Consider the following 10,455-nt stretch of genomic DNA (forward strand, 5'->3'; position numbering starts at 1 on the left):
GGATCCTGCCGGGAGCCCAGCCCTTCTCCTGGCCCATCTCTTCCCCCCCTGCTCCCTCCCCATCCCAGGGAAGCCTGGCCCGTGGGTGTCACCACCCCAGCACAGCCCACCCAGCCCTCTGGGCTCTGGCTCCTTGTCCTGGGGTCACTGCTGGAGAGGAGCTGCTGGTGGCACAAGGTGCAAGCATTCTTATTTTCCCCTGGCCCATCAGAAAGAGAGGAAATATTGCTTTTTTTCCTGTAAAGATAAATAAGAGAATGGAAAGCCAAAGCTCGTTAAAGTCACGGCTGTGAATCATTTATTCTTCAGAGCCTTCAGGGGCCACGGACCAGCGGGGTTAAGTTGTGGCACTGGGCCAGGCTGTGTCCCTCAGTTGTCCCCAGAATGCCCATTTGTCTGGCAGAGAAGGGACAGCTGAGGCTGTGCAGCTCCCACCAGCTGTGCTACACACCAGCCATTGAGCTTCACCCCAAAACAGTGCGAGGAAACCCCAAATCCACCTGGAATACTCAAGAAATGCTGGATTAATGTTACTTAAGATAGCAGCTCCAAGCATTGGCAGTTATCCCATCATTTTCCTTTGTGCCAATATTAAAACTCTTGGCCAGAGCAGCGTGACAGACCGAGTGAAACTCCAGGAGATCTTATGAGGAATGACAACCTCGTACCTTGGGATGGAGTCACAGGTCACCATTTTTTCTTCCTAATTTCCAGAGTTTAAAAAAAATCATCACAGCCCTCTTGTTCCCTCTGGTTAAAAGTCATAAGAACAGTAAATTAACAGCATCAAAGATAGGAAAAAAACCCAGCCCTACATAAAAGCAAGTGGTCAATTTGGAGCCCCGGGAGGAGAGCTCAGGGCTGATCCAGCAGGGCTCAGTGCCTTAAATGTCTCTGTTGTTCCTTTGAAGAAAATCATTGAAGTCAATGGACTCACTTAAGTGTTGGAAATGAGATGTGTGATTAAGCCCCTTGCTGAAGGGAGGCCTCCAAAGTTAAATTATCTCATAGCACAGCCGTGAAACAGCCTCAGGAATGGGGAGCATTCTCTGCCCCATTGCAGAGAGCCCTGCTCTGTGTTTTGGGGTGCAGGCTGGGGGAAAGCTCTGCCCTCCAGCCCCAGCCCCCTGAGACCACAGCCTTTCAGTGCCCACATCAGGGAGTCGCCGTCTCTCCTCACCTCTTTCACCATTTCCTCCCTAATTGGCAACTTTTAGAACCAATTTTATTGTCAGCTTCCTCACATCCCACATTATCCTCATCGGGAGCAATTTAAGGATGAATTATCTCACCTGGAAGTGCTGTCCCCCCTGCCTGGCAGCGCTGCACATCTGTCCAACATCTGCCAGAGAGGAACGGGGGGGGGGATGTGGGAGAGGTGCCTTGCAGAGGTTGTTTACAGAGGGGTTTAATAAACTGCACTCGGTGCAGGAGCAGGTTCCTGCAAGCTCCGTTATTCGAAACATCTAAAGAGCCCCAAACAAAAGGAGGCAAAGAGAATATTGCATTTGGTATTTCTACTCCAGATTGATTTATCACTGTCACGTCTGTTCCTTCCTTCCTTCCCTCTGCATTCCTGTCTCCCGGTACTGCTGTAATATCGTTTATTATAGGACATTATATAAAGCACTCTGTCGCTGCCGGTGTTGTTATTCCTAGACCAGACTTCTTTATTCAGACCCAATTCTGCAATCACGGAGTCTCCTGCCTTGAGGCAGAGCCCTGCAGGGACACCTGCACTTTGTCCCTGGAGGAAGAGGAAAAGCCTCACGCTTTAAGAGGTCCTAATCTGAGGATTGGTGTGGCCAAGCTGCCGTATGGGGTCTGTATGTGCCCCAAAAAGGAAGAGGAAGTGGCAGTATTTGTGCTCTGAGTGGGTTTTGATCTAGGTTCTGGAATCTGTGCTGGGTTTCTCCTGCTTTCTGTGGTGGCTCTTGGCTATGCCACAGCTGTCCCCAAGGCCAGGTGGGGATGACCCTGGGATGATGACCCCCTGGGGATGCCCTGCTCTGGTGGGAGCAGAGCTGGGAGCTGTGGCTGTGGTGGGTGGAATTGTGAGCACATAAACCTGCGAGATGAGCTGTAAGATCCTGTCTAACCCAAACCATTCTGGGATTCTGTGATTTATTCTTTTTTTTTTTCACTTGAGCAGCCCAAGCTGATCCTTGTGAATCATTGTGGCATGACTTCCTGGCAAAGTGATGTTTCCCTCGTGTAGCAGGACAATAAAAGCAGAATTACAAATTGTTCTTCTGCTGGAAACCACACACAGAGCCCTTCTCTGCTGCTTTGGTCCCAAATACTGTCTATGGCTCCTCAGTGCCCCAGCCACGGAATACCAGTCCAATGGCTGGTGACTGGAGTGGGGGATGTGCAGCGATGACAGGTTTTGGGGGTCTGTTTGAGGTCTGAACACCCCTTTGAAGCCATTGGGGATGGCAAATGGCCAGGAGAGCTGATGCTGAGGAAGGACTGGCCCACCATAATTCATGGCCACAAAGCAGGGAAGCAGCCAAAGGTATTAGGAGGTTTCCAGGAGGGATTAGGCACCCTCTTTGAAGGCAGGTCCAAAGGGGTGATTAAGCAACTCCAGAAGTACAAACCACAGCCCGGCAGAACATGGGAGGACACCCAGGGGATAAAATCACCCTGAACGTGACTGATTTCTTGTGCTCTTCCTGGAGAAAGCCCATCTGGCTGGGGCTGGAGCATCCCGAGCTCTGACAGTGCTTGTGCAGGGGCTGTTTTTTTTGTCAAACGGCCGAAATATCAACAAAGGGGCTTTGGTGGGGGCAGGTGGGCTCTGGCAAGGGGGCCAAGGGGGTGGGTGAGCTCTGAAAACCTGGCAGTGACTGAGGCAGCCAGGGCATTGCTGTGGAGGGGACAGGACACTGCGGGGAGTGCCTGGGGACACAGCAGCAGCAGCTCTCCCTGCTCACCATGGCCAGGCTCAAACCCCGCCCTGGCCATTGCTGCAGTGGCCACCACCATTGCAGCTCCTGGCCACCCCTCCAGGTTCCATCAGCTTTCCTGATTTGGCACTGGGAGGGCTCTGGTGCCTCTGTGAGACCAGGAGTTAACATTTTCTAGAACCCAGGGAAGGGGGACCAGAGGAGGAAGAAGGTTCTCGAGTGTCAACAAAAAAATTATCTTGTGCAAATAAACAGGAGAGATGGATTATCCCGCGTTGTTTGTGCAGGGAATTGCTGGAATGCCTGCTCGCTCCCTGGAGCTGCTGGGGGCCTGGGCTGGTTTTCCACGGGGGGCTGGCTCCAGCCTGTCCCACCATCTCCTTGGGCTCGTGGAGGGATCTGCTCTGGGTCACCTTCCCAGGCTGTGGTGTAGCCACGGGCTGAAGCAGCGCAGGGGGTTCAGCCCCCTGTACCCATGGGCAGCTTCTCCTCCTGTTCTCAGGTGAACCACAAAGCTCCGACCTCCAGCATCCCTGCTTCCCTGCCTCCTGCCTTCAACCTTCCTTAAATCCCTTTTCTAGGAACAGAGGCTTAGATCAGAGTGAGATCTAGCCAGGATGCACCAAGACATACAAGAGATAAAGAGCTAAATGCAAAGTGATCCTCACGCTCTCCAAGCACTCCCCAGGCAGTCCATGGCGCTGCAGTGACAGGAGAGGGCTGGGGGTGACACCCACAGCTTTGCCAGAGGGCACAGCCCAGAGGGCACATCGGACCTGGACTCAGGGAGGTCCAGCCTTTGTGCTTGAGGAGAATTTGGTGATGATGGGAAGCCCGGGTGATGCAGGAGAGCTGGAGATGTGCGTGACACACAGGGGGGATCCCATGCCATGACAATTCCACACTGATGATCCGTGCCATGCCGATCCCATGCCACGATGCCCCTGCCTGCTCTCAGTCATCCCATTCCTGGCTTCACCTTCACCTTTTGTCCTGGCAGAAGGAGCTTCACCCTTGCAGCTGCTCCCCAGCCATGAAAACTTCCCCCCAGCACATTTCCCTCCATCCCTCCACAGCCACTTGGTACTGAGCAGGATGGAGAATCTGCCCTGGAGCCAAGGTTGAATTCCAGCCTTCTTTAGGCTCAGGTTGGAGCCTCTGCCAGACCTGAGCTGTGGCAGGTGGCAGGGGACACGTATCCTCATGTCCATGGCTGGCTGCTGCTGGTGAGCATCTGTGGGACACACAGATGGTTTAAAGGGTGCAGAGGTGTTTTAAGGGGCTCAGAGATGTTTTAAGGGACACAAAGATATTTTAAGGGGCATAGAGATGTTTTAAAGGACACAAAGATGTTTTAAGTGGCTCAGAGATTTTTTAAGGGATACAAAGATGTTTTAAGGGGCATAAAGATGTTTTAAGGGGCGCAGAGATGTTTTAAGAGGCACAAAGGTTTTTCCAAGGGCATAAAGATGTTTTAAGGGGCACAAAGATGTTTTAATGGGTGCAGAGAGCACGGCCAGGCCCTGGCTGACACATGGCTGACACGGCCCAGCAGATTTGTGTTGAGGAGGAGTCTGACTGCAGCAGGGAGGAACAGATCTCCCGGGTCTTCAGTTTTAATATCCTCTGGATTAATATCTAGGAACTACACAATTATGGGAACCCAATTACACACACACAGACCTGCACAAGTGAGGGGTGACCAGGCACAGGCCCCTGTTCTGCTGGCAGGACCAGGGAGGCACAGGGCAGGGCCAGGGAGGCACAGGGCAGAGCCGTGGAACTGGAGAGGAGCAGGAAAGCAGCCCTGGCTCATTTGTTTTTTGTGACATCATGGCCTCCTCTGGCTTTTTTCACAGTTTTCCTCTGTTGTATTTAATAGACTTAATGGATCACACAGCACTATAAGAACAACAGACCTTCAATGTTTTTATTAAAGCCATCTACAAAAATCCCTCTGTGCTCGAGCTTTCCTGCGGGGTGACTCTGCTGAGATGCTGTTTCCATTAAGGACAATTGTGGCGAATAAAGAAGGAATGAACAAACAAATGGAAAAAGGGAAGGGGAGGGAGCAGTGGAGCAGAGAGAGCTGCTGCTGGAAGGAGGGTGATGCTGGCTGTGTCCCCCTGCCCATGCTTGACTGGGGCCCCTGTCACCCAGCCTGGCATGGTGGGTAGTGCCAGGGCCTCCTGCAGAACCAGAGTGGTTTGGGGAGTGCTGATGTTGGAATTGCTGCTCCATCCTCCCAGAGGGGTCACAGAGTGTTCACACCAGCCAGGTGGGCTTATCCCTCTGTCCTTTGGAGCTGTGAGTGCTGGAGGGAAGGAGCTCTCCCTGTGCCATGTGTGTGACTGTCACCACCCAGCCACTGCCAGGTTCCTGGGTATCAAACCTTTCTGGCTGCAGAGCTGCCAAGCACTGAGCAGGTTGGTGAGTGCTGTGCCGCCACAAATAGTGGGAGCCACGGGCTTTGGTTGGCAGGCTGGGGCTCCATCCCTTCGCTCATGTGCTGGGGTGGAAAGTGAGCACCACAAAAAGCATCTCCCCAGCCCTGGTGGTGCAGCATCCATGTGGGACCAGCCAGTGCTTCAGTGTGGGGTGAGGGGACAGCAGCAGGGAATGTCATGGCCACTGAGATGTCACTGAGGACCCTTCTCTGTGCACTGGAGAATCACCAGGGAGATGTAGCAGCCAGGGAACGGGGAGTCATGTCCAGCCCTAGGCCCACATTCCTTGATGTGCAGCTGGGCTCTGGAGTGGCTGGGAGAGGCTCTGAGCTTGGGCACACCTGGTGATGCTGGACCAGCCTCTTTGTCACCAGCCGGCTCTGCCCAGCACAGCCCAGCCCAATCCCCTCTGATCCCGAGCTGGTCCCACTGCCTCGTCTGGCAGATGCTCCAAGGCTGAGCAGGGCAGGAGCTGTGGCTGCAGTGGAGTGTTGTGTGCTCACCCTAGGCCTGGCAGGGAGAACATCCTCCTCCATCTGCCAAAAGACTCTCAAAAGACTTCTGCTGCTTTGATGCTTTTTCTTTCCCAAAACTGATACCCAGACATTTCATTTTGTGGGAGCTCAGAGTTCAAGAGGGTCTGGAAAAGCTCTTCTGCCTCCGCAGAACCCTGGGACTCTTGTCTGGCTGCTGCTGTCAGCAGCCCCTGCCTGCAGTCCCAGCCCGGACATGGTGCTCTCCTGCCACATGCGGTGGGGAAAATGAGGGACACACCAGAATTCCTTTGAAGGGGAGATGTCAGTTTTTAACTGGAGCTTTGAACCTTCCTCTGAAATCCCAGGGAACCTGACCCAGCCGATCCCGTCAGTCAGCACACACAACTCCAGCTCTGAAGTTCACTCTTCCGTCCGTGCCACCATCCCAAGGAGCACGATGATGGATGAAACCTGTCAGTCCTGCAGGTATTTTGGTTGTGAGAGCACCCTGGGCACCCAGGGTCCACCTCAGCACATCAAATGCCATGGCCTCTGGATGGCAGGAAGGGAAGCACACAAAGGGGAGGAAGGGAAGCACACAAACACCGTGGGTGGGTCGATGGTTGGTGTGCTGGTTGCTCGGTTACTCTGGGGCTCTTGGAGGCACTTGGCACGTGAGCCCCTTGGTGACACAGCAGTGCTGAGCAGGAGCAGACACCTCTGTGCCACCCCAGGTGGCTATGGGAAGGTTTTTGGGGCCCAGCCTCGAAGCATGTGCTGCAGGTTGGTGTCTGGGTTTTTATTTTCCCAAGAACTCTCTTTCCATCTCGTTACCCTGTGCTCCTTTGTGCGCCCTCAGACACCGCAGAGTTCTCCTCGAGGGTTTGACAGACACGGGCAGAGCTCTCTGATTTATGCCACTCTGACGCTTGCTCGACTGTAACACCTGGAGAAGCCCATCCTACCTGCCCTGCCAGAACTGTTCACTCAGCCCTAAATCAACAGAGACGGTTCTTGCCTGCGCCTGCCTCTCGCAGCAGAGCGGCTCCGTTTGTGCGTGGCCAGCGCTGTTCCCTGTAATGCGCTAAGCTCCCCGACATGATGTTTAGCACATGTTCCCTGCTCTGCCCCCCCGCTCAAAGGCTGCCTTATAGTTTGCAAATGGGATGAAACCACTGTGCGGCCCCGCGCCTTGGCCGAGCTCCCGCCCCGCGCCGCGGCTGCCAGAACCTTTGCCGCACCTTCCAAGTCATTATGTGGAGTCAAAAGCCTGCCAGAAGGGCTGGGAGGATAAAAGAAAGAAGGAAAAAAAAAAAAATAAAACAGAACCAAAAACCCCCAAATGCACGTGAAGGAGCGGCAGAGTAAGCGAGGCATGTCCTCCATGGAGCGCTGCCCGCCGCTCACTGTGCGCTGCCTGCTCCAGGTGGGTCTCCTCCTACGCTGGCCTTTTGGGAAACAAAAGCCGTGCTTGCCCGGGGAGGAGAGCTCCGTCCCCCCTGGGTTTGTCTGGGACGGCTGCCACCATCAACAAACCCAGATCAGTGCCGAGAAGCTCGGGGGGATGTGTCGGGGCAGGCTGGGAAGCGCGGAGATGCGGCTCAGCCCCGCGCAGACACTGGGACCGTATCGTGGGGATCAGGAAACGCCTCCGAGGAGCTGATGAGTGCGGATACAAAGAGCTGTGGTTGTCTGTGTAAACAGGGAACCGCAGCCAGGAGAAAGGATCAAAGCTGGGATATTCACCCAAAGCCGCAGACCTCTACTCCGGGCTGGAGGAAAGCGCCGGTGCTCGCACCGGGCCGTCAGCGAGGGCACGGGGCAGCTCCCGAAGGGTGGGACACAGGGACGGGTCTCATGACCCTCCCACCCGCTCTCGTGGTTACAGAGGTGGCAGCGGTGCCTGAGGGACCGAGGCACCTGCGAGTGCTTGCAAGGGGATCGGCCTCTCGCGGGGTGACAAAGGAGGGGACAGCGAAGGGGGACAGGGTGAGGAACAGGACCAGTGGAGAGAGGAGATAACGAGCAGACAGAGCCGCCACGCTCCTGCCGATGTAGCCATTCCTCCGAAACGCCTGCTTGGTGTTTTCCCCGCTCCCACCATCAGGAGAGGCTGTGCGCTCACCAGGGAGCTCCGCTCCCTCTCTCACAGCCAAGGGAATGGGATATCTCTGCCCATATTGGCACCTCCCTCTCCTTTTGTTTCTTTTCTCCATCCTCTTCAGCTCTGCCTGCACTGGATGCGGTATTTCGGGAAGCAGTCCCTTGCACTGCGCAGGGAAAGCCTTCCAGCCCGAGCTGTGCCAGCACCGGGAGCGGTGGCGGCTGGCACTGCCCGTGGCTGCGGCTCCTCCGCTCCCACGAGCCGCTCCTGCCGCAGCTGCCGGGTGCCAGCGGCCCCAGCCACCCCTCGCTGGAGGTCCTGGACTTCTCCCAGTGACCTGGAGCTGTTTGCCGTGTTCCTGCACAAGACCTAGATTTGAATGCCAGCTGAGCAGCTGTATAAATGTTTTGTGACATTTCGGAGACAGAATGGATCGTGCTGCTAAAACCTCCTCTTTCTCAGCGCATTCAAATGGTACCTTTTCAGTTTCAGGGAACTTTGTTTGCTTTAAAGGCTTTGTGATCATTTCCAGCGGAGGCCACAGACAGCCAGCCTGCCTCAGTCCTCCATCCCAGGACATCCTGCAGGCCAGCACTCCCTTTTTCTCTGTGGGGTGGCCTCCACCACAGCCACACTCCTCTGCATTCAGAGCTTCCCGGGGGCTTCAAACTCTTCCCAATCCTGGAGCAGCCATTCTAGCTATTAACAGCCCTTTCTGAACACACACAGCCCGCTGCAGCGTGTGCCTGGCCCACGGGCTCTGGGCTACCTGGAAAAGAAAAGTTAAAAGCATTGCTGAATTTGTTAATTGGCACAAACTGCAAAACTCCTCCGTGGAGATTCTGCCATCTTATTTAATGATACCATTCCCTTGGCCTCGAGGCAGAAGGGAAAGACCCCAGACACCTAATGAGCTTCACAAAGGCCGCTGAGTTAATAGAGCTTGGTGTGTCGACTGGAAAAATTAACTTTAGAATCAAGTTTTCTGCAGTAAAAGAAAATGGTCTGAGGTCTAGAAATGATCACAGGGGCCCAGTACACCCAGTACACCCAGGGGAACCAGCCACAGTGATGCCTGTGTGACAGGGACATACCACAGAACTGCCCCTGGATCCCTGGAAGTGCCCAAAGCCAGGTTGGACGGAGCTTGGAGCAACCTGGGAGAGGGAAAGGTGTCCCTGCCCATGGCAGGGGTAGGACTGGATGAGCTTTAAGGTCCCTCCCCACCCAAACCATCCTGTGACTCCCTGATTCTCTGATGAGTGCTCTTCTCACAGCAAAGCCACTGCTGTCACCTCTGGCTCCTCAGCTGGGACAGCAAAGTAAATATTCCAGCATTTAATGGCCCCTTTTCTGTGTTTCAGAGCTTGTGGGGAGAATACAGGTTCATAATTGCATTTCAGTATATAAAGTTCTCTCTTACATATGGTCTGGGCTAAAAGGCAAAAAACTTCCTTCCCTGTGCCTCAAATTAATTTCCAATTGCTGAGAAATCTCACTGCACACTGGCCTCTCCTTGTTTAAGAACAAACAGTGCCTTGATGCTGATAAGGATTTAAACCCAACTAAACAGCAGCTGCTTTTACATGAGAACTACAAATCTAGTGCTCTACGTGCTCTCAGAAAAGAGGTCTGAATTGGTCAAAATTTCCTTCCAGATCTGTGAGCACCCAGGGACTGACTGGCTGGATGATGAGGGTGTTAAAGCCAGCTTTCCCTCCCTCCTGGCAGACACCGGCTTATTCTTTACCCCAAATCCTTACAGTTCATTTTTTAAACCTCTTGAGCAACTTATCTTTCAGTATCTCTCTTTGGAGCCTCCCATTCATCACGGGTAATTGTGGGCTGCCAGCACCCAGAGGGGATTCTGCAGCTTGGGCTGGTGTCATGGTCTGGTGGATGGCATGAGGGGAATGGCTGAGGCTGGGCTGGTATTTATCATCTCTGAGAAGAGTTTGCTTAAAAAAATAAAAAGGCAGAGTCTGGATGGATGAAACTGAGTCAAGGGCCCACACAACAAGTCTGCAAAATCCTACGAGGGGAAGGAAAACCATTCCCTTCTTTTCCCACAGATTGGAAGCACTGAAATTCCTTGGAGCAGGACATGGCAGGGACAGCAGAAGCTGCAGCTCCTGGCAGTCCCTGGGCTGCCTCATGCTTTCTACAGATTCCCTGAGAGAAGCATTAAGGCCTTTGGTGTTTTGGGATTTTTCTCCCCACCCACTTCAATAGAGAAAGGGGACACGGTTTTACATCCTCTTCCCAACACCATTTCACTGAACACCGGCCTTTCGGCAGGAAGAAATTATCTTCAGCTAAGTTTTGTTTGGAAGGAAGAAATAAGCATTTTGATAACCTCTTTGATATAATGGAGGATGTTGATTTCTACATTTTTTTTTATATCTCATGGTAGCTCTTAATCTCCAAATGTTTGTCAAAGTCAGTTAAGAACAGGGAAGGAAGCAAAGTGCCCGGGGTCCTGCAGCTGGGACAAGGCAGGTTTGTCACTGCACAGG

The 10,455-nt window shown here is 53.6% G+C and overlaps 1 long non-coding RNA gene across 1 annotated transcript; it reads left to right on the forward strand.

Annotated features, from left to right (window-relative positions):
• Positions 1 to 4,864: 4,864 nt before the first annotated feature.
• On the forward strand, positions 4,865 to 8,313 carry LOC128795310 (uncharacterized). Its single transcript, XR_008433481.1, has 3 exons — positions 4,865 to 5,190; positions 6,201 to 6,321; positions 8,061 to 8,313. It is a non-coding gene; the product is annotated as an uncharacterized LOC128795310 (long non-coding RNA).
• The last annotated feature ends 2,142 nt before the right edge of the window (positions 8,314 to 10,455 follow it).

The sequence above is a fragment of the Vidua chalybeata genome, chromosome 14, assembly GCF_026979565.1.
Source record: "Vidua chalybeata isolate OUT-0048 chromosome 14, bVidCha1 merged haplotype, whole genome shotgun sequence".
NCBI classification, from domain to species: domain Eukaryota; kingdom Metazoa; phylum Chordata; class Aves; order Passeriformes; family Viduidae; genus Vidua; species Vidua chalybeata.